The sequence below is a fragment of the Balaenoptera borealis genome (assembly GCF_965194805.1).
Source record: "Balaenoptera borealis genome assembly, contig: HAP1_SCAFFOLD_1069, whole genome shotgun sequence".
Taxonomy (NCBI): Eukaryota; Metazoa; Chordata; class Mammalia; order Artiodactyla; family Balaenopteridae; genus Balaenoptera; species Balaenoptera borealis.
The window spans coordinates 23584-47639 of record NW_028123143.1 but is presented as its reverse complement, the minus strand read 5'-3'; the positions used below and the strand labels follow the sequence as shown (position 1 = coordinate 47639).

Sequence of the window (24056 nt, the reverse complement as noted above, 5' to 3'; positions counted from 1 at the left end):
GAAGGACTGTGTGAATCAAACTCATTTCTGGGTCACTGCTGCCACAGGGGGGAGCACTTTAATCCCTTGCCAAAACGAGAGGGTGGGGACAGGAGGGCGGGGGGAGCGCGCGGAGAGCCCGAGGAGAGGGGGGCTCGGTCCCTTGTTAACTCTTCGCGGCCCTCGCCGCAGCCGGCTCGGCCTGTGTCCGCAGGGGCTTGCCGAGAGCAGCACTCTTGAGCTTTTAAAATCTCTTCCTTCGTCTCCCTTGTGAGCCTAGAAATTCTTGAGGTGTCTCCAAGCAGGGGGGGGGCTTTTAAATTATCCCCTTCACACTGTCCCAGTTCCAACTCCTGTCTGACATCACTGCGCTAGAAATGGATTCTTTCAACTTAGCTTAAAATTATGTAGATTAAAATGTGGCTATTAAGGAGTGTAGTTTGGGTGAGAGGTTTTATTTTTAGGCTGAATGGCATAGTTCTTTCGTAGTAACAGTTTTGGGGAGTTGCGAATTAGAATGACATTTTTAAATACAGAAAATCCAGTTTTGGAGCCGGAACCCATCTTTACCGAAGTTTGTATCGAAATGATAGTTGTAAGTGAGCACTAATTCATTAGAAGACAGTAATTATTTATAAATTGACACCACCTTTATGTTACACAGTGTTACAGAACTGGACATGGCCTTCCAAATATGAGAATTGGGCTTAATTCTAAAACTGGAGCTGCAGACTAATATAAAATTAGTTACCAGAGATTAATTTAGGAGTATAACTTACTTTTTCATTGGAGTTTAACATACGTCTTTTGTGGGTCCCCAAAAGAAATGAGTATACATGACATTCAGCTTCAGAAGGGAAAAGACCTGGGTACAGATTAAAAATCCCATTCAGTAAACAGGAACAGAGATCACTAATTACAAAATTCAATATCAAACCCAAAGGCATATTTATCCACTGGGAGAATTCTTCTGAATATATCAGGTTTGATTTCACACAATCACACACCAACCCATCCACCCACATCAAGAACATAATAATCTGATAAACGTGGCAAAACAAAACTAATTGAGCCTTCCAATTATTTTTCAGAAAGCAAAGTAAACCAAAGGAAATCTTAAGTATATGTCCTCTTTCTCCCTTGCCTGCTTCACTAATGAAGACACCCTATCAGTCCTGTTCATGTGCTCACTTAATCCCATTCAAAGAGAGCACATATGTAAAGCACTATGCTATCATTATTACTGTTATTGATATTGCACTGCAGTTACTGTTATTTTCATTGGTTCACCTTTCACATACTCTACAGCAAAAGTAAAAGGACACAGGCTTCGCGGCCATACAGACCCTGCGTTGAATCTGACATCAGCTGTGTGACTGTGGGGTAAATTACAAAACTGCTCTGATCCTCAATTTCTTCATGAGTAATAAAATGAGGTTAACAGGCCCTATACCTAAAGGGGTGTTAAGGGGAATGAGATAACTCCATAAAAGTGCCCAGCAGAGGCCCTGGCAGTAGGAAGGCCATCCCTCCCATCTCTCTTTCTTGGCCTTCTCTCCATTGAAAATTGCAACTTTTCTACATTCCAGCCAACCTTACTTCACTCATTCCCCTGCAAAAAAAATAAATAAAAATCAAAAATAAATTAAATTAAATCACGTTTGCCACTTAGCTTTTAACTTGTTTTTTTCTCACTATCCCCACTCCCGAAACATCAGGCAACAAAATGAAAGTGTATTGAATAAATGGATGAGAAAAATAAAGAGGTAAAATGGCACACAAACTCCCAACACTGATAACGTTGATCAAGACTGATGGTCCCAGGAACATCCCCTCAGTTACGCCACAGTTTCAGAATACTGATCTGCTGAGGTAGTGCCGTGTGCCATAAATAGCCCTGGACTAAAAGTCTGGAGACTCCCATCAACTCACACTATAACTCTGGAAAATTTATTTGGATCTTAGTTTCCCCACTGAGATGATAGACAAGATGATATCCAACATCCCTTTTCTCAGTAATTTCTGATTGTTCTTACCAAACTTAGAAGGTAATGATTATTTGTAGAAATGGAGGACAACTTGAATCAATAAACAAGGTGTAAAAACATTTCGTCATTAATGATCAGCCATTGACATTTTTTAAATAATAGGTGTCTTTTGCCTGACCACAAAGGAAACTTTTATACAACCTATTTCTAAAATGGGACCAGCAATGACATGGTTTGCCTTGTGGCAGCACATTTAATACAGTCTAGAATAAGAAGTACTAAGCTGGCAATTAGAAAAATGAGTTTCTGGTTCTACTCTGTCACTTACTGTCGTAACTTACCAAATCATTCATGATCACCATTTCCTGGTCTCTAGAATGGTCCTGTTAATTCACACTTTATTATCAGAGATAAAAGGACATTCAAGAAAATAGGTACAGAGTAGTCACTGTAGTTGAAATATCAAGATTCTAGTCTTTCCTGGTTGGATCAGTGTGCATGGTGATAATTAAAATTTTATATATCCCTTTCATTTTGCTGTAGGCATACGGTTTAATTATTTTCTTCCATAATAATAGATTTTTATAGAAAAAATTTGAATATATATTCATATTCCTGATTTTGAAACCATACATGATTAAACCTGTAAATGTTTAGTTATTTCATTTGTTTCTACTCTGTACGTAAAGAATTATAAGGCATAGACACAAAATTCAGAATTGTTCATCTTTGAAATGAAGTAGATACATATGCCAAAGTCCTATATATCTCATTCCTTTAAAGAAATGAGCAAGAAATTCTTCCTGGCAAATACCATTGCCAACTGGTATATGTTACAACAAATAATGTATACACAATTTTTAGTGCACAAGTGCTCTCATGGATAAAACGGATTGTGTTCTAAAAGTTTATATGTACTTTAACTGTTTGGAACTTTGAATTTATGCCCCAAATAAACCTTTTTATTAAGAGAGCTTAAGTCAAGCAGTTTTTTTTTAAAGTAATTTTAATAAATAAATTACAGAAAAGAATAACTTTTTTGAGTGATATTATTTGGCTGGGAGAGGATCTAATTCAAAGAGGGATAAGTAGGTAGAACTCTGTACAGGAAGAGTAAAGTTGGGAACCATCCTCAGCACATGCCTGACCCCATGAGAAGAAACAGGAGGTGATGGGTAAGAGATTAGGAATAGAGCTCCCTGACTGACCAGTCGATGAGGTCACCAGTCATGAACAGCCTGGCAGGCAGGTGGTTACAACCGTCTAATATATAGAATGATTGGAAGGCCAATGACCAAGATAGTTTCTTGCTGGTGTCAGGACTTACTAAATTATTTCTCTTCTTGAGGTTCTTTCTTCCTTTTCTTTGTTTTCTTTTGCTTGTCTTTGATTTGATTATTTTAATTTTGTTGATTTTCATACTTCTGCCAAAATTTAAGATGTCAAAGAGAAATAAGTCTGACAGAGGGACAGAAGACGAAATAATTTAATTCAGCCAGATGGAAATGCCCAAGACTGTGGAGGTTCAAAACAGGAGAAGCTTTTCTCAGTCATGAAGGGAAAACAAGATGATGGAGAGAATTTTCGAAATTTAGAAAGGCGAAGAAAGGTGATAAAACTCACCCATAGGGATAACTATTATAAACATTGCCATATCTTTTCAGGTTTTTTCCTAGGCATTTTTAATAAAATTGGAATGATGGTACATATTTCATTTTACAATCTTCCTTTTCACTTCTTTCATCTTTATCATTTCAGTATTTTACTTTTTAAAGTAATTTTTTTCCAGGTCTTTGCCAGCCTGCATATCATAACTTCATTTACAGGCCACTTCAACCATGTATTCTCATAGTTACTCCCTCAAACCTGTCAACTATTGGGAAGTTTTGCCAAATTTAATATCAAATTCAAATAGCTCTATTTTAGCCACTACCTCCAAGACTTCCAAAGCTTGTTTCCCACCCACCTTTCTTCTTCTCTGAAAAGTCGCTCCAATCTACCCCTCCAGTCTTCTCTAACTAGATGCAGAGCGGTGGTAACTCAAAATGTAATCTCCAACCAGCAGCAGCAACTGGTCCTGAGAACCTGTCAGAAATCCATTATTTCCATCCCCGCCCCAGACCTACTGAACTGGAAAGGGGGATCCAGCAATGTGTGTTTTAACTAGCCTTCCAGGTAATTCGGATTCACGCTCAAGTTTGAGAACCACCTGAGTAGATCTTGCTTCCATCCACCACATTCGAAGCACCGGAGACAAGGTTGCAAGTAAAGAGGCAAATAGGTCTATTCCTAGGGTAGTTAAAAACATAAACAGGTGATGACAGTTAACTACAGGGTGCGGGGGAAGCATACACCTGAAAGATTATAGGTGTTAGCCAGGTTGGGGTTGGGGTGAGGATGGGGGTCTAGTGGGGTGTTGTTGTTTGGAGTTTTGTTTTTAAACAAAACCTCTGGCTTCTGTGTGAGGAACAGATGGTGAAGGTGAGACACGAGGCAGGAGGCTTTCTGCAGTTACCCGACGAGAGACGGAGGCGTGGAGGACAGCCCCTGATCACGGAGGGGAGACAAGCAAGCAAAGCAGCCTGTGATGGAGGCATGCTGAAGGCTGTCCCGGTCCTCCGGAGGTCTCTAGCACGCCCAGTTCAGCGCCTGCTCCGGGCAGGGGTGTGAGAGCTTCCCCCAGCCATCTAGGTGCCCAAGGGGTGTCTCTGGGGCTTACGGGGTCCCTGTGGCGTCCCGGGAGGGAGCAACGTCTAGGCAACCAAAGGAAGGTCCTGTTGGGCAGTGAACGGGTTGAGCTGCCCAAGCCCTGTCCCTGCACGCAAAGCCGGGGCGGACAAAGAGCCGGCCACGGTCAGGAGAACTCGGGCCCCTCGCAGGGTCCTTCTCGGACCCCCTTCTCGGAAAAGTCTGGGTCAGATCCCAGGCCCCTCCTCCCTCGAGTCTCGGGGTGCCCCTCCACAGTCTCTTTATCCCTCACCGGAAAGCTCCATTTTCCTCTTTTCTTCCACAAAACACCTTAATGGTCCATTATAACCTGAGCCCAAATCATTAGCAAATGAAAAACTCGCTCCCACTTTCTCTAGGGCTGCAGGGTGCAGAGGGGGAGAGAAAGCAAGGAGGGAGGCACCCCCCACACACTGGTTTAGTTCCAATTTTAAGGAAGCAAAGAAAAGGAGTTAAAGCCAACACTTAAGTTTCTTTGTTAAAATTGTTTGATAATTCACTTTTTTCTTTTTCCTGCCATGAGGCACATTTAGTTGTGGACACGACTTGTGTGTGATGGATTGGATGTCAGAGGTGAAGAAGTGGGATTAAAAGATGACTCCCAGGCCTCTGGCTTAGAGAACTGAGTGGATTCATTTGAAATTCCACCAGACATTCACTAAGCGCTGAGAGGCTTGCGTGGTGAAAACGACAAACCCCTGGCTCCCGGAGCAAAGGAAAGGAAGGAAATTGCTGAGGAAAGGAAATGCGAGAGTGGAAATATGATGAGTTCAGCTTGAGGAGACAACCAACTGAAGATGCCCGCAAGGCAGATGGGGTTGAGATTCTGCTGCTCTAGAGGAAGGCTGGGTTGCAAATATTGGTTAAGGATTCATCAGCATAGAGAGGTTAACTGAGGCCATGGGAGTGGATGAGATCAACTGGAAGTGTCTATAAAGTAAGAAGAAAACAGAGCCTAGGCTCCAAACTAAGGAGTCATATTCAACGGATGGCCAGAGGGAGCTGCAAAGTTTCAGAGGTTTCATTGAGAACAGTCCAGTTTACTTGTCCTCATGCCTAAATCAGGACTTCAAAGCACCATAGGAAAAAAATCACAGACCTGTGCCGGTTGTTTCCAAGAAGTATTCATTATCCTCACCTCCACCATGTCCTGAAATCACTCGCTATTTCCCCAGACAGCTCAATCTCCCATTCTTACTGGGATCTTACTCAGAACTTTCTCCCTGTCCTCAGTCTGCCATCCTGCCACTTACCTAGGCATTTTCAGCAGAGCTCCTAGCCTTCTACATCACAGATGTAACAGAAGCCACTGGAGAGGAATGCCTCTGACCTTCTACCACCAAACTTGCCTTCCCTGCAGGCTCACCTTCCCCCTTTTCTATCACAATGGGAGGCATGTGACCTTCCTTCACCTGGGCTCAGTCTCCTGAGACTGGCTTCACCTTTTTCTGGTCTCTGACTCAAGATTAGCCCTTCTCTTTCAGGTACCTTCTACTTCTCTGGCTACTAACTCCTTCCTAAACATATTTCATATACTTCTGCCTCCCTCTAAAATGAAACAGCCTCAAATCTCCCTTCCCCTGCCTTCCCCTTTATAGTCACACTTTTTGAAAGAATGGTCTGTACTCACTCAAGCCTACTGAAATCTGACTTATGCCCCCCAATCACCCCAGAGAAACTGCCCTTGCCAAGATCACCATTGACATTCTTACTGCTAAAATCAGGGGCAATTTCTCATCCTTGTTTTACTTGACCTTTCACTCACATTTAACACTGTTGTCTGTTCATGCCCTGTTTCTTGAAATACTTTCACCTGGTGAAAGTCTTCTTTCACATAACATCAACACCCTTCTAGTTTCTCTCTCTCTCTGGCCTCTTCTGATTCTCTTGCAGGCTCCTCTTTCTCTTTTGTTACAGCAATGCCTCAGACAAATTGTTTTTGAGTAAATGAGAAGCTTTTTAGAAAATTCAACTGTAGGAGTAATTTTGGTTGAGACATTTTATAAGAAAAAAGGAATGGTTCACCAGCCATGTTTAGAAATGGATACAAAAAAAAGAACATCTGGTTAAAGATTATTAGGCTAGTCAATCAGCTGGATGGGTAACCCTAGCTTCCCAGAAGGAGTTCTCAGTCTTATTAAAGTCTGTCAGAAAACTGTTCACGCACTTTATCAGGAATGCTAATTGCTTCCCAGAAGGAGTTGTAAATTACATCACACAAAAAATTTCTGTCCCAGACGAGCTTTCAGTCAATTTGCTTTCTCACTTTCAGTCTCTTAAATGTTGGTTTTCCTTAGGGTTCTGTCCTAAGCCCTATTCTCTTCTCATTCTACATGTATCTCTTGGTGTTCTCATCTACTCTCATGACTGCCCCCCAAAACATACATTTATACTTGTATCTCCAATAACTTTCTGAACACCCCATTGGACTTCCCACAGGCAGTCCAAACTCGGTGTAGCCAAAGTGAACTCATTTTCCCTCCCAATTGGTGCTTCCGCATCTGTTCCATATCTCAATTAGTGGTACCACCATCCACAATTTGCAAACCCAAGAGTAAACATCATCCTTGACTCTTGCTTTTCCTTTGACATCTCCTCCACCATCATCACCACCACCACCAATCCAATCTATCACCAGGTCACAGCTACATCAGGCTTCATCTCTCTATCCCTACAGCCACTACCATCTTCTCAGTGACTTAAACCACCATCTAACTTGTCTCCCTGCCTCCATTCCTGTCCCCCTCTAATTCATTCCCTACTCAATAGTCAGTGTGATCTTTTAAAGCAAAAATATGATCTTAGCATTCTCATTTAACACCATTAATTGCCCTTTCTTCTGTGTTTACTCTTAAGGATAGAATGTGTGATCAACATAGTTACTTAACTTTTGCTAGTTCCCCTTCCAAACCCTCCCCCTGCTCCATGGCTTTTCACATTTCTTCAGCGGTTTCCATTCAGAACCTTTGAAAATGCGTAACCCTAAACTTGGATCATTCTTCCCTATCTACACCCCTGCTTTTGGCTCTAATTCACTCAAGTTCTACCAAATAGGCTTATCCTACCTCCCTAACCCCACCTTTTTCTAGGCTTCTATGACACTCAGTATTATCACTATACTCCCTCACTGTTGTAATTTTTTGTACCCCTCACTAGACTGTGACTCAAGGACTTTGTCAATTGTTCTCTCTGTTATGTTTCTAGTACTAGGTCTAACTGTTGGTAGGCAGTTAATAAATGTTTTTAATGCAATGGATGAATGATCAATATATTTGTGTAATTAAATAGTCTCCAAAACACCATTTAAAAAACAGATAACTTTCATTCTTATTTTCTTATGCTAAAAGTATTAAATACTATATTTTAGAGAAGCCAAAAAATCACCAAAAGGCTATTACTCAAAGACAATTACCACTAAAATCTTGGAGTATATTTTTCCTGTCTTTTGTATATTTATGTGTCTCTAAATAGACATACATTTTTTAGACAAAAGGGATCATACTGTATTTCTGTTTTCTGACAATATTTTATTTAACTTATCCATATAGTTGGGGGTTTAGGTTATTTCTATGCTTTTACTAATATAGACTGCTTTAGTGAATATCCTTATATCCTTATAGTTCTATAATCCATGATTAGGAAAATGGAATTTTATTGACAGTGTAATAATCTACCATATAAATGGAATTTGCATGATTCCTGATTCTTTATTGTTACACATTTATGTTTTTCTCTAACCCATACTTTTACAAATAAGGCTGTAAGAAATATTCCTATGCATAAATTTTTGTTTAACTATTTGACCATTCTTAGGATAGATTCTGAAAAGGTAAATTACTAGGTCAAAGATTTTAAGGCTTTGGATTAATTTTGCCAAATTGCTTTCAATGAAACACGTTGTAATTTATTTATTTTTTTGGCCGCATTTCACTGGCATGCGGGATCTTGGTCCCCAAGACCAGGGATCAAACCCGTGCCCCCTGCATTGGGAGCATGGAGTCTTAACCACTGGACCACCAGGGAAGTCCCAAACATGTTGTGATTTAGATTCACCGCTACCATTGTACTGGGGACTTGCTGAGTGTTTGACAGTTACCCAGCACAGAGCTAGACTCTATGGAGGGCTGGGAACATGCCCTCAAAGAGATACATATTTGGAAAGATACATAATACATACATGAAACAATAAAGGTAACCTGACCATATATATAAATACCACAATAATTTGGAGATAGGAAATTCTACTAAATGCTAAAATAGGTTAAACAGGTTTCATAAAAGAAGTATAATGATTAAGACCAGGAGAGGTAGAAAGAAAGAAATGGAGACTGTGGGGAAGACTGAGTTGGGGAAGGTGCCTAGAGAATCTGCACAGGGAGCAGGAAGGAGAGCAGCTAACAATTATTGAATGTTTTCTGTGCACGTGCCAGGCACTGCACTAAGCATTTTATACCTAATATCTCATTTTCTTCTCGCAGCAAATCTGAGAAGTAGGTATTATTATTTTTACCCAGATCTGAATGACGTGAAAAACTGATGTTCAGAGGGATTAAGTAACTTGCCAAAGATCATAAAGCTTTTGAGAGGTGGCACCAGGATTTGAACCCAAACAGTCTACCTGCATAGTTCATGCTTTTAAGCATATCACTCAGCTAACTCATTACAAAGTCAGGATCATGTACCCAGTCAGGAATTGTATCAGTGACTTGAGTCAGTTGGCACTCAGTAGATGCTTGAGAAAGAAAATGAGGGCAAAACGGATTCCACATGCTCAGGCTTATTTCAGACAGCAGAGAACTAAAAACTTACTTTAAAATATGTGGCATGGACTTAAATGTAAAATGTAAAATTATAAAGCCTAGAGAAAAATATATAGGAGAAATCTTCAGGATCTAGGTGTAGACAAAGAGTTCTTACACTTGACACCAACAGCAGAATCCATAAAAGGAAAAATTGGTAGATTGGGTCTCTCAAAATAAAAATTTTTTTCTCCAAAATACTCTGTTAAGAGGATGAAAAATCAATCTACAGACTGTGAGAAAATATTTGCAAACCACATATTCAACGAAGAACTAGTATCTAGACTATATGGAGAACACTCAAAACTCAACAATTTTTAAAAATCAAACAATTCAATTAGAAAATGGGCAAAAACCGTGAACACATTTCCCAAAGAGGAAATACAGATGGCAAATAAGCACATGAAAAAATGTTCAACATCATTAGCCATCAGGAAAATAATGCAGATTTAAACCACAATGAGATATCACTACACTACTATCAGAATAGCTAAAAAAAAAAAAAAAAAAAAAAAAAAAAAAACAGTGGCAACACCAAATGCTGGCAAGGATGTGGAGAAACTGGATTGCTCATACATTGCTTGTGGGAATGTAAAATGGTCCAGCCACTCTTGAAAACTGTTTGGCAGTTTCTTATAAGACTAAACATGCAACTACCACAAGGCCCAGCAATTGCACTCTTGGGCATTTAGCCTAGAGAAATGAAAACTTATGTTCACATGAAAGCCTGTACACAAATGTTCATAGCGGCTTTACTCATAGTAGCCAAGAACTGGAAACAACCCAGATGTCTTTCAATGAGTGAATAGTAAACAAACTGCACTATATCCATACCATGAAATATTACTCAGCAGTTAAAAAAAACCATTGATACATATACAAATCTCCAAGAATTTATGCTGAGTTTAAAAAGCTGATACTGAAAGGTTGTATACTGTATGATTCAATTTACATAACATTCTTAAAATGACAAAATTATAGAAATGGAGAATAGATTAGTGATTACCAAGGGATAATGAGGGGGTTAGGGAAGCATGGAAGTGTATGTGACTGTAAAAGGGCAACATGAGGGATCCTTGGTGATGGAAATTTTATATATCTCGATTGTATCAATGCCAATGATATTATACATGAATGTATCCTACAATAATATTGAACTATAGTTTTACAAAATGTTACTATTGTGGGATACTGGATAAAGGGCACACAGGATGTCCCAGCATTATTTCTTATAACTGTATGTGAATCTACAATTATCCCAACATGAAAAGCTTAATTTTAAAATACATAGCCAACTGGAAAAGAATTTAAACACTAACATATTCTTAGAAAGTAGCCTAAAAAGTAAAGAAATCTCCCTATGTTATTCAGCAGAGCCACATGAATGAAAAATTCACCTGGCCTAAGGTGGTGCAGATGTATACATTCCTAAGACTTCCGCTCTGTTGCAGGAAGGCCCACCTTTTCAATACTAGTAGAAACAAGAGGCTAAGGAGGGTTGCAGAGGTAGGAAGAGAAAAGGAGAACTGAAAGATTAAAAAAAAAAAAAAAAAATGGAGTGGTTCTTCCTAGAGCCCTTTATAAATATTCTCTGTCACCTGGTTTTCTGTTTTCCATCTAAATGGCCAGAAGGAATTAATGACTATGCCCTTTCTATGGTAGAGACTCACCAGGGCCCTGAGGGCAGGGGAAGAATCTGAGTCTTGCCTCACATCAGCCAAATCTTACCTAATCTCTCACACATATTTCTCCCCTCCAGTCCCGAGGCTTCGCCCTGGACGCCCTCCCCGCCCTCCCAGAGGCCCATTCCCCTAGCAGCCCCACTACCCAGAACAGAGCATCCATGGAGACATCTAATATATCACTGACTGACTTCTAATCATGGGTCGAGCCCACTAGGTCACTCTGTAACATTCATCTTAGTTTTAAAAACATGAGAGGGACATTGTTGGCAAAAATCCAGGAGTAATGAATTCTATGTTCTAGAAACAGAGAAACTGAACTATTTCAGTTTGAAAGGAAGAGCTGGCAGAAAACCAACAGAGCAAAGTCCTCTGGGGGGAAAAGAAAGCAGGCTGGTTAGTTAACTTGTAGGTCTGTAAGGTGGGCAGATTTCTTTAAAAAGCAAACAAGCAATTTTAGACTTGAGAGACTTAATTGGCATCCAAGGCCAAGAATATGAATAATGTTATATCAAAACCTTGCTCAAGTGAGAATTCTGCAATCGAAGCATTCTGACTCTAATAGCTAAAATTTAAGGGAGAAGAATATAGAAAGGCTGTTTATTTTTCCAGTCATATATTATAATATATACCATTCATGGTATCAAGATTTAAATCTCATCTTTTTTTTTCATCATCATGGCAACAAAAGTTTGATGCTTTTCAGAAGTTCGATGTCTAAGAAAATAAAAAGTTAAGCTGCTTTTGTAGGTTATAGACAGTGCTAGGATACTAAGATGCATTTGTTCTTCCCTCCATAAAATGAGAAACTTCATTTATGCATATAGGAAAATTAGGGAATTGATAGTAGCTTAATACAATTCCAGATCACTTTGGTAGTGAATAAGGAATAAAAATCTATTTGTTTTAACCCTTTCCCTTTCTTTTAACTCTCTCAGTCCACCTAAAATATTATCAGTGAAAAGAAAGGCACACAGGAAGAAAAACAACAAAGCAAGAGCCTGAGGAAACTATACCTATGTCATCCTCTTTCAAATTATAAGTTTCATTGTAAGTATCATTGGATGGACAAAGATTTATGTATAAAAATGCCCATTTCTGGGTTATTAATTTTATTACAGCAAAAAATGGGAAACAATCTAATGTCCAAAAATAGGAAAATGTTTAAGTATTTTAATGTTTAAGTATTTTAATGTTTAAGTATTTTACGGTATGTTGATATGGATATGGTGGAATGTTTTGCAGCCATTTAAAGAAGTCATACTTTCAAATAGAAAAAATTAAAGAGTGAAATACCTACTAATCGTGGGAATAAGGAGGAAAGGGAACTCTCATACAATGCCAGTAAAAAAGTGAATTGTTACAGCCTTTTAGGAAAGTAACCTGGCAATATCTATTAAAATTAAAGATACATTATCCAGACAAAGAACCTGATGTAGGTAAAGAGTATTAAAAAAAACAAAAGCAGGACTTCCCTGGTGGCGCAGTGGTTAAGAATCCACCTGCCAATGCAGGGGACACGGGTTCGAGCCCTGGTCTGGGAAGATCCCACATGCCGCAGAGCAACTAAGCTCGTGCGCCACAACTACTGAGCCTGTGCTCTAGAGCCACAACTACTGAAGCCCGCATGCCTAGAGCCTGTGCTCCACAACAAGACAAGCCACCGCAATGAGAAGCCCGCACACCGCAACGAAGAGTAGCCCCCACTCGCCACAACTAGAGAAAGCCCATGCACAGCAACAAAGACCCAATGCAGCCAAAAGTAAATAACTAAATAAATAAAATAAAAATTGGGTTTGTTTAAAAAAAATTAAAAAAAAACCAAAAGCAAAAGCAGGTAAGGACTATGCCATGGAATCCTCTTATACAAACATAGAATACCTTTCATGGAAGTAATCCAACTGAAAGAGCCTACTTCCAACTCCCTAACCACTCATAATGTCTCTGGGGTCCACCACTGTGGGATCCTCAAGCCTTGCCTTTCTCTTTAATCCCAGCCCTCTGGGTAATACTATCTCTCATTTGGCAACCAGTCAACGATGTTCAGGGACCACCCATATTGTTCAGCCCCCTACACGCTTCCCTTTCTTCACTCGCTTCCTCCCACCCACCACATGTTAATTGCCAAGTCTGGTTAACTCTGAATTTACGATACGTCTCCCACTTGTCCCTTTCCTCTTCTTCCTATACCATCTATCCTGACTCAAGGCTGTATTACCTATCACTTGATTATCCAATGGTAAAACTGGTTTTCTTTCCTCCTTAGCCCTCCCTGCTCCAATTTATTTTACACACTGTGACCAAAGCAATCCTTCATGCCCCTCTGACCATGATACTCCCCTGCACAGAGCACTTGATGCCTCCCCTTTGGGTGGAGAGCAAACCCCAGCATCCTCCACATCACAACGAACGCTCCATGTCCTCGAGCACCTGGCTCTAAACATGGCCTGAACTTGCAGCCCCAGTACCTTTGTGTGTTGAATGGTATACTGTGTTGAATAGTATCTCCCCAAATCCATGTCCACCTGGACCCTCAGAATGTGACCTTTCTTATTAGGAAACGGGGTCTTTGCAGATGTCATTAGTTTAGATGAGATCTTGCTGGATTAGTGTGGGCCCTAAACCCAATGAGTGACTTCTCATCCTAATGAGAAGGCCACAGGAAGACACAGAGGGACATACAGAGGGAAGATGGCCATGTGAAGATGGAGGTAGAAATGAGAACGATGCAGCTACAATCCAGGGAATGCCAAGGACTGCCAGGAGCCACCAGAAGCTAGGAAGAGTCAAGGAAGTATTTCCTGGGAACTTCAGCAGGAGGTTATGATACCTTGATAGTGGACTTACACCTTCCAGAACTATGAGAGAATAAAGCGTTGTGTTAAGCCACCAAGTCTGTGATAACTTGTTACAGCAGCAATAGGAAACTATGCTAAAACCCATGGGAAGGGCAGCAGGGTCAGGCACTAGACAGGTGCCATTTTGAAGAACAGGGCATCCTGTGACAAAAAGCAGCCCCTGTTCTGGCGCTCAGGACTGCTGAGGCTCTCCTCAGGCACCTAGGTGCCATCCCCGGCAAAAAGCATGAACTGGGAGGTGAACTTTCATGGAAGACACAAAAATACAGTTAATAGGAAATTTAAGAGCATTCCTGCCCACAACCCAGCTGGGTAGGGTGTTCAGGCATAGTTCAGTTATAGTAAATTAAAAACTTCAATATTACAACCCAAAGCTAAATGTGAGACTGTGCTACCCCATACTAATCAATGTTTGGCTATTTTTTTGTTTTATATCAATAAGTCATATCACTACAATGTGGTGAATTTGCAGCTTTTGCGGCCAGGACCCTCTGATGTTTTTTATTGTACTCTCTGCTTAATACAGCCACAATTCGTCCTGCAGGTCCATTAGAAGTCCCTTGGACAATCGGAGAGCAAGTTAATAAAGACCATTATACCATGTGCTCAGCTTCTTTGGAGAGAGCGAGAATCATGCTGTGAATCGGTATTAAGGCTAGTGCAGCACTTATCACATGCACAGAGCACAGTGAGATCAAGGAGGTGGGAGGGGGGAACAGACAATCCAGGTGGAGTCCTGGTTCCCTGCCCTCCTCCCCTCCCCCACTGGCCCTAGCAGGGAAGAGCTCATATTGGTGGACCAGCTCAGCCATCAGGCAGGAGTAAGAGTCAGGCCCAAGTTTAGTCAGGCAACACTTGGCCCATCAGCCAAAATCTCTCTTCTCCCCCTTCCCCCACTGCCATCCAAGTGGATCTATTTACTTAAGGTTAACTTTCGTGCATTCAAGGAAAAGTATTCAAAAGTTACTTTGGTTTTGAAAAATTAATGCTCGACTTTACAAAATCAAAACCCAAGGAGATTTTCCTGTAAGCTTATAAATTTATAAAATTTTATAGATATAGCTAAATTTAAACAACCCCTTCTAAAGGGGCTTTTTAAAAATATATATATTTATTTTTGTATTTGACTTGGCTGCGCCGGGTCTTAATTGCCGCATGCAGGATCTTCGTTGAGACGTGCGGGATCTTTAGTTGCAGCATGCGTGCTCTTTTAGTTGTGGCAGGCGGAATCTAGTTCCCTGGCCAGGGATCGAACCAGGGCTCCCTGCATTGAGAGCGCAGAGTCTTAAGCACTGGACCAGCAGGGAAGTCCCTCTAAGGGGACTTTTGATGAATGTTTGGTCTCAGTTAATTAACCTACTTTAAATATTTTAACTACATTTATAAATTTAATATATTCAATTTATTTTTTTTAAGTTCTTCAGTTGTCTGACCAAAAAACAAACCAAAACCAAAACCAAAAAACACTTCCCAAGGACTTAAGTAATTCACATATATCTAATAAATTAATCTTATAAATATGTTAATTTTAAGTTTTTTAAATGTCTAATAGTGTATTTACATTTGAAAAATTTCCACTTAAAATCACAAATGTAAATCAATTACTTAGTTACACATTTTAAATAAGCATTACACATACAATGTGTCATTCCAATAGGTCATATTCTCCTAAACATTATAAAAACTTGACACACTAAATATACAGATTCCTTTACACAAAACTACTAATACCATGTGTTTGATTTTTAGAACACTACTGTATTTAATTGTAAGCCTTCTCAATGTTTTAAAAAATGCTTATTGCTTTAAAAAACGTTTATCTTCTCAAATTCTTTTGATGGTATCTTCTAAAGCTGGTTGAATTGCATATGAGGTCTGGAGCCACGAGTATCTAGGGGAATTTTTCTCATACAACACTACGAAGATGAGTCCCTTTATACTACTAATATATCATAAACTACAAAACTTAAAGAGGGGGCTGACACCAGCCTCCAAAATGGCCTCCAACGATGCTCTCCTCCTGTTAGTCACTTCCCTGTGTAGACACTTCTACTCTGAATGAGGCTGACCTGTAATCAATAGGATGTTGTGGAAATGATGGAGAGTGACTTCTGAAGCTAGGACATAAAAGACATTGCTTCTTCTACCTTGCACACTCTTGGATATTTTTTGTTGTGGAGGAAGCCAGCTACTCATGCAGCCCAGGGAGCCGTCTACGTGGTAAGGAACTGAGTCCTCCTACCAACAGCCAGCATTAACTTGCCATGTGTATGAATCACCCATCTGGGAAACAGATTCTCTAGCCCCAGTCAAGCCTTCAAAAACTGTAGCCCTGGCCAACATACTGACTGTGACTTTAAGAGGGACCTGGACTCAAGACTAAGCAGCCTCACCCTTCTACGTAGTCACGCTGAGCTAGCGCCCTGGGCTGGAATCCGACCTCAGCCTCAGCCTTGCCGGACCATGGACCTTCCCAAAGTGAACGAGCTTTGAACCTTCATGAAAATGTGTAAGCAGGATGCCAGTGTCCTGAACACTGAAGAAATGCACTTCCTGAGGGAGTGGGTGGAGGTCACTGGAGGTAAAATACCACCTGCTACTCATAAAACTAAATCAGCACATACCAAGGAAGAAAAACCAGAAAGTGAGAAAGCAGAGGAAAACATAAAGACAGATGAAACGTCAAGTGAGGAAAGTGATCTAGAAATTGAAGGTGCGATTGAACCAGACACGGACGCCCCCTCAAGAAATGGGAGATGAAAATGGTGAGATAACTGAGGGGATGACGGATGAGGCAAAGGATAAAAGTGTGGCTGCCATTGAGGCCCTGAATGATGGTGAACTACAGAAAGCCATTGACTTGTTCACAGATACCATCAGGCTGAATCCTTGCTTGGCCATTCCATATGCCAAGAGAGCCAGTGTCTTCATCAAATTACAGAAGCCAAATGCTGTCATCCGAGACTGTGACAGAGATATTGAAATAAATCCTGATTCAGCTCAGCCTTACGAGTGGGCAGGGAAAGCGCACATACCTCTGGGCCATTGTGTAGAAGCAGTCCATGATCTTGCCCTCGCCTTTAAACTGGATTGTGACGAAGAGGCTAGTGCAAAGCTGAAAGAAGTTCAACCAAGGGCCCAGAAAATTGCTGAACATCAGAGAAAGTATGAGTGAAAACATGAAGAGAGAGAGATCAAAGAAAAAATAGAAAGGGTTAAGAAGGCTCGGGAAGAACAAAAGAGAGCCCAGAGGGAGGAATAAGTCAGAAGACGATCAGGAACTCAATATGGCTATTTTTCCGGTGGCTTTCCTGGGCCAACACCTGGTAATTTTCCTGGAGGAATGCCTGGAATGGCAGGGGGTATGCCTGGGCTCAATAACAGTATTAGTGATCCAGAGGTTCTTGCGGCCATGCAGGATCCAGAAGTTATGACGGCCTTCCAGGATGTGCCCCACAACTTGGCAAATATGTTGAAATATCAGAGCAACCCAAAGGTTGTGAATCTCATCAGTAAATCTTCAGCCAAATTGGGAGGTCAAGCCTAAGGCCCTTCTGACAAATAAAGCCCATGCTGAAGGAAAGATCACCTAATGGATGTCGCAATAATACAAAGCAGTGTACCTCTGACCTTCTCATGAAGAAAGCTATGGTGCTTTGAAAATAATCTCTCTCCCTCTGTCCCAAATGCAGTTGAAACAATTTACAGTGGTTTGCTATTAGAACAATCATTCAGATAACATTTTCCTACTGGGAATTAAAAGCTTTATAAACACTTTTTAAACCTGAAAAATATTAAAACAACAACAACAATTAAGCCCTTCCTGCTAAAAAACAAAACTCACTAAGCTGTTCCCAAATTCCCGATCCACAGAAACTGTGTAAGATAATAAACATTTATATTGTTATTAATATAAATTTGGGGGTAATTTGTTATGTAGCAGCAGATAACTAACATCCCTAAATCCAAATCATATCATTATCTAATTTTCAAGCCTGATTAGTTCTTAGAAACCTCCAGTCAGGTGACTGCACCATTGCTTGGATTAAACTACTTATTGTTTCATCTCCTTCTCAACATTTTTTTTTATTCTATCTGTTGGGTTCACAATCATACAGAAGCATTAAAGTATATCTAATTCTGCTTCTTATAAGCCTGTTCCTGACTCTACCACAAATTCAAGGAACTACATTCTACTGCCACCGATCATCACAGCATCGTCCACTGGACCAGATTGAAAGTTTATATTTTAACAATAAAAGATGGAAGCACCTTTTCCAGAAATCCGCTGCTAAAATACCCAAGAAGTCTAATAAACATCTCAGACTTAACATGGTAAAAAAGAGCTCTTGATTTTCCTCTCCCCTAGCCTACTCATCCCAGTCTTCCACAGCTCCGTAAATGACAGCATCACCCATCCAGATGCTTACACGAAAAACCTAAAAGTCATTCTTTTATTTATTTATTTATTTATTTATTTATGGCTCTGTTGGGTCTTCGTTTCTGTGCGACGGCTTTCTCTAGTTGGCGGCAAGTGGGGGCCACTCTTCATTGCAGTAGGGGCCACTCTTCATTGCAGTACGCGGGCCTCTCACTATCGCGGCCTCCCTTGTTGCGGAGCACAGGCTCCAGACGCGCAGGCTCAGTAATTGTGGCTCACGGGCCTAGTCGCTCCACGGCATGTGGGATCTTCCCAGACCGGGGCTCGAACCCGTGTGCCCTGCATTGGCAGGCAGATTCTCAACCACTGCGCCACCAGGGAAGCCCCTAAAAGTCATTCTTGATTCCTCTCTTCTTCTCATACAATCAACATTGGGGTTCCCTCAGCTTCTACCTCCAGAATATATCCTGAATTTGTTGACTTCTCTTCATCTCCATATCCTATCTCCACACCATCTCCAATCTTTTCATCTCCATCTCCTTAGCCTAGACTATGCCATCATCTTTCACCAGGACACTGCAAAGATCCTCCTAACTGTAACCCCTGTTGCTTTTCTATATACACATTCACATACAGGTCTTTGTGTGACATATTTTATTTCTCTTGGGTAAATAACTAGATGTGAGATTGTTGAATCATATGGTTGGTGCCTGTGTAATTTTATCAGAAACTGCCGAACTATTTTCCATCTTGCACTCCCGCCAGGAACATCTAAGAGTTCCAGTTGTTCCGCATCCTCTCCAGCACTTGGAATTTTTTTCAAATCATTCTAGTAGGTGTGTAGTAGTCCTTTTTCATTTTTTGAATTGAGGTAAAATCCACATACGATGAAATGTACAGATTCTAAGTGTACAGTTCAAATGAGTTTTGATAAACGTGTATACTCATGTAATCGAGATGTAGCACATTTCCATTACCCTAATAAATTCCCTACTAACCCCCTTCCAGTCAGTCTCTACCCCCTAGAGGCAACCATTTCTGACTGTTATTCCTCGTAAGAGGATTAGTACAGTATATATGCTTTTGTGTCTGCCTGATTTTGCTCAACATAATGGTTTTGATATTCACCTATGTTATTGCATGTATCCGTAGTTGTTTTTATTGCTGAGCAGTATTTTATTTGTATGAACATATCACAGTTTGTTTATCCATTCAACTTTTGATTGACATTTGGGTTATTTCCAGCAATTCCATTCCTAGGTATTTACCCGGGAGAAATGAAAGCATATGTGCACAAAGAGACGACAATCACCTGCTTCCTCTCTTGATCCACTAAATCCATTCTCCGTATAGAAGCTAGAGGGATCTTTTAAATAAATTACTCAAATCCCATCTCTCCTCCACTGAATACCCTTCAGTGACTTCCCATTCCCCTTAGGAGAGAATACAAACTCCCTACCACAGCTTGCGAAGCACAGACATCACTGACTCTCAACCCTGGCTGCACAGAGGAATCCCCTGGGAACTTTTGTTGCTTGGGCTCCACTTCAGATCAAGTGAATCAGAATCTCTGGCAGAGGGTCCACATAGTTTTTAAAGCTCCCCAGGACATTCTAACAGACCTCCAGGTTTGCAAGGCCTTGCCCGGTGACCTCGCCTGTGGCGCTCCCACTTTATCTCATGCCACTCTCCCCGTCGGGTGCTGTAATCCAGCCACACTGGCCTCCTTTCAGCCCTGTGAACACAGCGATTTTATCCCTACCTCAGGGGCTTTGTACTAGTGTTTCTTCTGTCTGGAATGTTCTTTAGATCTTAGTGTAACTGGTTCTTGTGATTCAGGTCTCAGCTGAAATGTCACCTGCTCAGAGGGACTTTTCCTGCCCACCCAACCTAAACGAGCCACTCTGGAGCATGTCACTTGTTCAAATGTTCTATATCACATTTATGTCCAATACTGTCCTGTTCAAGCATTTTTCTTTGTGTTTATTGTCTATCTCCCCCCTCTAGACTGTAAATCCCATGAGAACAGGGACATTGCCTGCCTTGTTCTCCACATATCCTTAGTATTTATAATCATGCCTGGCACATAATAGAAGTTTCAAAAATATTTGTTGGAAGCATGAAAGAATACACTTATAAAATGTACATATTACCTGGGAGAGAGGGCAAAAGTCCATAACGGGTCTTCTTTCTTTCTTTCCCCCAGGTGTTACCATGAGGTAGTTGATTTACAGGAGAATGGAGAGACTCTAAGGGGATTAAACCCAGATACTCAGAGTTCATTAGGTCCTAAAAGTCAGCAAGATTGTTTTCGGCTTCTAGTATCTTAACTTCAGTCCTAACCTGAGGCTATTCACGTTGTAGATACTCAGTGAATATATTTCTATTAGCAGTGAAGTGACTATGGTCTGCTTGGAGGGGCTAGAGGGGATGTGGGAGGAGGTGATGGGAGGTAGAGTGTGTAAGCAGGGATTAGGAGATCATGAGAAAAGGAGACAGAAGTATATTTATGCCTTTATATTTACTTAAGGGAGCTGTCACCAATTCAAGGCATGAAATTCAGTTTAATCTATTCTAGCCAATTGGATTTCAAAACACTGTCCTATTCTACATGTAGTTTCTCTTTGTAAGCAAGGCAGTATGTTAAAACAAAGTTTTAAAGAAATTTTAAAAGAAAGGAGAGAAAAAGGAAAAAAGTGATACAGGGAGGAAGAGAGGAGGGAACCAGGAAGAACGTAGGAACATCTTCTTTGTGCTATACACAGTACTAGGCACGTTCAGGCATTTACTTATTTATCGCAACCCTATGTGAAATAAATATAATTATACTCATTTTACTGATGAGGAAACTGAATGAAGCTTAGAGAAAAGTAACTTCCCTTTTAAATATTCTTACCACTTAACTGTTAAAATAGATAAAAATATACAAGATGTACACAGCAAATATGCAGATGACATTAACATTGGAAATGCCATCTGACGTGAGCAAATAGATCAAAGATTCAAATTCGTCTTGTCAGGCTAGAACACTGGATTAAAACCAAGGGTTAGATACAATGTAGTGGATAAACTAAATCTTGCGGTCAGCTACACAGGTACAGAAAGAAGGAGCCCTAGTTTGCCTGGAGTTTGTCTAAAAAGATCTTATTTAGTTGACTGCTAGTTTAATATAAGCCAATAGTAGATGCTAAAAATGTGAATAGGACACCCCCTAAGTATCTCTTGACAGTCCTTACCTTAAACGACTTCTTTTCAGTATTTACCACTGGAGATATTTTAAAAATTCTCTTCTCTCCTGGCTTCTGTTACACCTGATTATCTTTCCATTTCTGAAGCAGATCCTCATTAATACTAATACTAATAAGACAATAGCCCTCATTTATTAAGGTTCTGTGCCAACTACACAATTACTGTATTTAATCCTCCCTCTTAATAGCACTAATGAAATAGCATAATTATTTCCATCATCTTATAGATGAGAAAACTTAGGTTTAGAACATCTAAGTGATTTTCTCAAGATCAGACAGCTAATAGCGTTCGTAGCGCTCAACTCCAGCAGTCTGACTTAGAGCCACACGCTTCGAACCGCTGTCCCTTCTGCCCCAGGGTTTCTTTCAGAGCTTCCCTTTCCTTTGCTCGTCCCTTAAGTGTCAGTGTTCCTTAGAGTCCAGTCCTCAGGTCTCAGCTCATCTTACTTCATTATCTCTCTGGTTAATCATCACTAGACATGGGACTTTTAACTGACAACTTCTACATAGGTGAATCCTATGACTGCCACCAATAGTTGCCACCCTAATGGCACTTACCCTTTGCACTGCCTTCCTTGCTAGTAGGTGCCTCTATAAGCTTCAGAGGAGGCTGGATCCAGCCCCAACCCTGGCCCCAGAGACAGAATCATGATTAGTTTAAACCAGGCATGATGCGTCCCCTGCCCCCTCTTTTCAGTGACTAGTTTAAGTACTGGAAGAGAGTCAGCTGAGAGATTTTTGAGAAGTTATCCTGGCTCTTAAACAGAAATATTCATCAGCAGGTAATCGCTTTTCTATCACCTTGTTGTATCTGCATGTGCTGTGGAGAACTAAGTCAGCAATCGTGGAGCCTTTAATAATTTTCAAGAGTATAAAGGGCTCCTGAGAACAAAATGTTTGAGAACTGCTGCCTAGTCTGTGCCAGTATTATCTTTCACTAGGTTATTGAAACGGTTTCCTAAATAGTTTTTCTACCGCTAAGCTGAGCATGGCCAACCCCAATAAACCCATTCTCTGCATTGCTACCAAGGTGATCTTACTAAATGCTAATCAGACTCCTACTTAATCCATCAATGGCTCCCTGTTGCTTTCAGTTTAGCACCTAACACCCTACTTCTCTTGTTTTATTTGTCCCTCTCCTCTCACGCATCCGTTCACCCCAGCCATTCACAGGTAATTGCAGTTTCCTATCAGAAATGATACTGTCTGTTGTTTCCATTCCCTCCCACCTTTTTTTTTTTGGTCTTTGGAGCAGAAGACATTTATTACAGTGAATTGGTTACACGGGTAATGGAAGAGCTAAGTCAATCAGGATGGTGAGGCAAGCAGAAGTGCGCAACAAGGGCAAGCCACCACCAATGGCAAGTTCTGGGCGTGGAGGAATAAAAGGAGGAAGTGATGTCACCAGACCCCCAAGGGTCAAGGTTACGCAGGGAAAGCTAGAACCACGGTAGACCTGTTCTGCATGTTCTGGGACCATGAAGGAGCCAAGCCACTGCCAACAGTGCCTTCCAAAGCTGAGCTTCCTAATCTTCTCTTAAGTCCACACTCTCACAATCTATCCCTTCATTCTCTAGCTAGCTAACTTCTACTTTTCCTTTAAAACTCAGATCAAGGGTCATTTTCTACAGGAAGCTGTCTCTAAGCCCACAGTGTAATTTACCTGTCCCTCTCTGTGCTTCCAAAGCACCATTTATCAAAGTGGTCACCAGAAAGTACTGGGACCACTGGTTTGTTGAGTTTCCCCCTAGACAATAAGCTCCTTGAGGACTGGGGCAGCCTCTCTTTTCTTTGTATCATTTGAGCGCAGGGCAATATCTGACTACAGTGTTGGGGGCTATTATATGTGCTCAGAAAATGTTTTGCAAACATATTAATGAATTAACTGTAGGTAATTTGCTTCTGGGATGAGTTTCATTTTCTGAACCATTTGCTTTGTGTGTGTGTGTGTGTGTGTGTGTGTGTGTCCAAAGCCTGGACTATTCAGGGCATTTTCCTTCACACACAAGCTTCTTCATATAGCCCTTGAGAGGAAATGTTATTTCATTTCTTAATACCGTCTCTATACTGTGGGATGTATAAAGATGCTTTCTGGAGCCCAAGTCTCACGGTCCCCTTCAAACTGTGTTTCCTGGACTGGAGGCCTCAGTGGTTTCTTCCTAATTCTCACACTTGGAACACTTAATTTTAATTTTACAAACCACCTTCCAAAGAAACCAGAAAACTGTTCTGTCAGTCTTATACATTTTGCACTTTCTCTTTTTTCTTTTTTTTTTTGGCTGCACCATCCGGCATGCGGGATCTTAGTTCTCTGACCAGGGATCGAACCCGTGCCCCCTGCAATGGAAGAGTGGTGTCTTAACCACTGGACCGTCAGGCAAGTCCCCTTTTGTT

At 40.8% G+C, this 24056-nt stretch overlaps 1 pseudogene across 1 annotated transcript; it reads left to right on the top strand.

Moving 5' to 3' along the window:
- The first annotated feature begins 14813 nt into the window (after nt 1-14813).
- Nucleotides 14814-18481, top strand: LOC309621845 (hsc70-interacting protein pseudogene; annotated as a pseudogene). The gene has a single exon. The product of its transcript is annotated as a hsc70-interacting protein pseudogene (transcript).
- The last annotated feature ends 5575 nt before the right edge of the window (nt 18482-24056 follow it).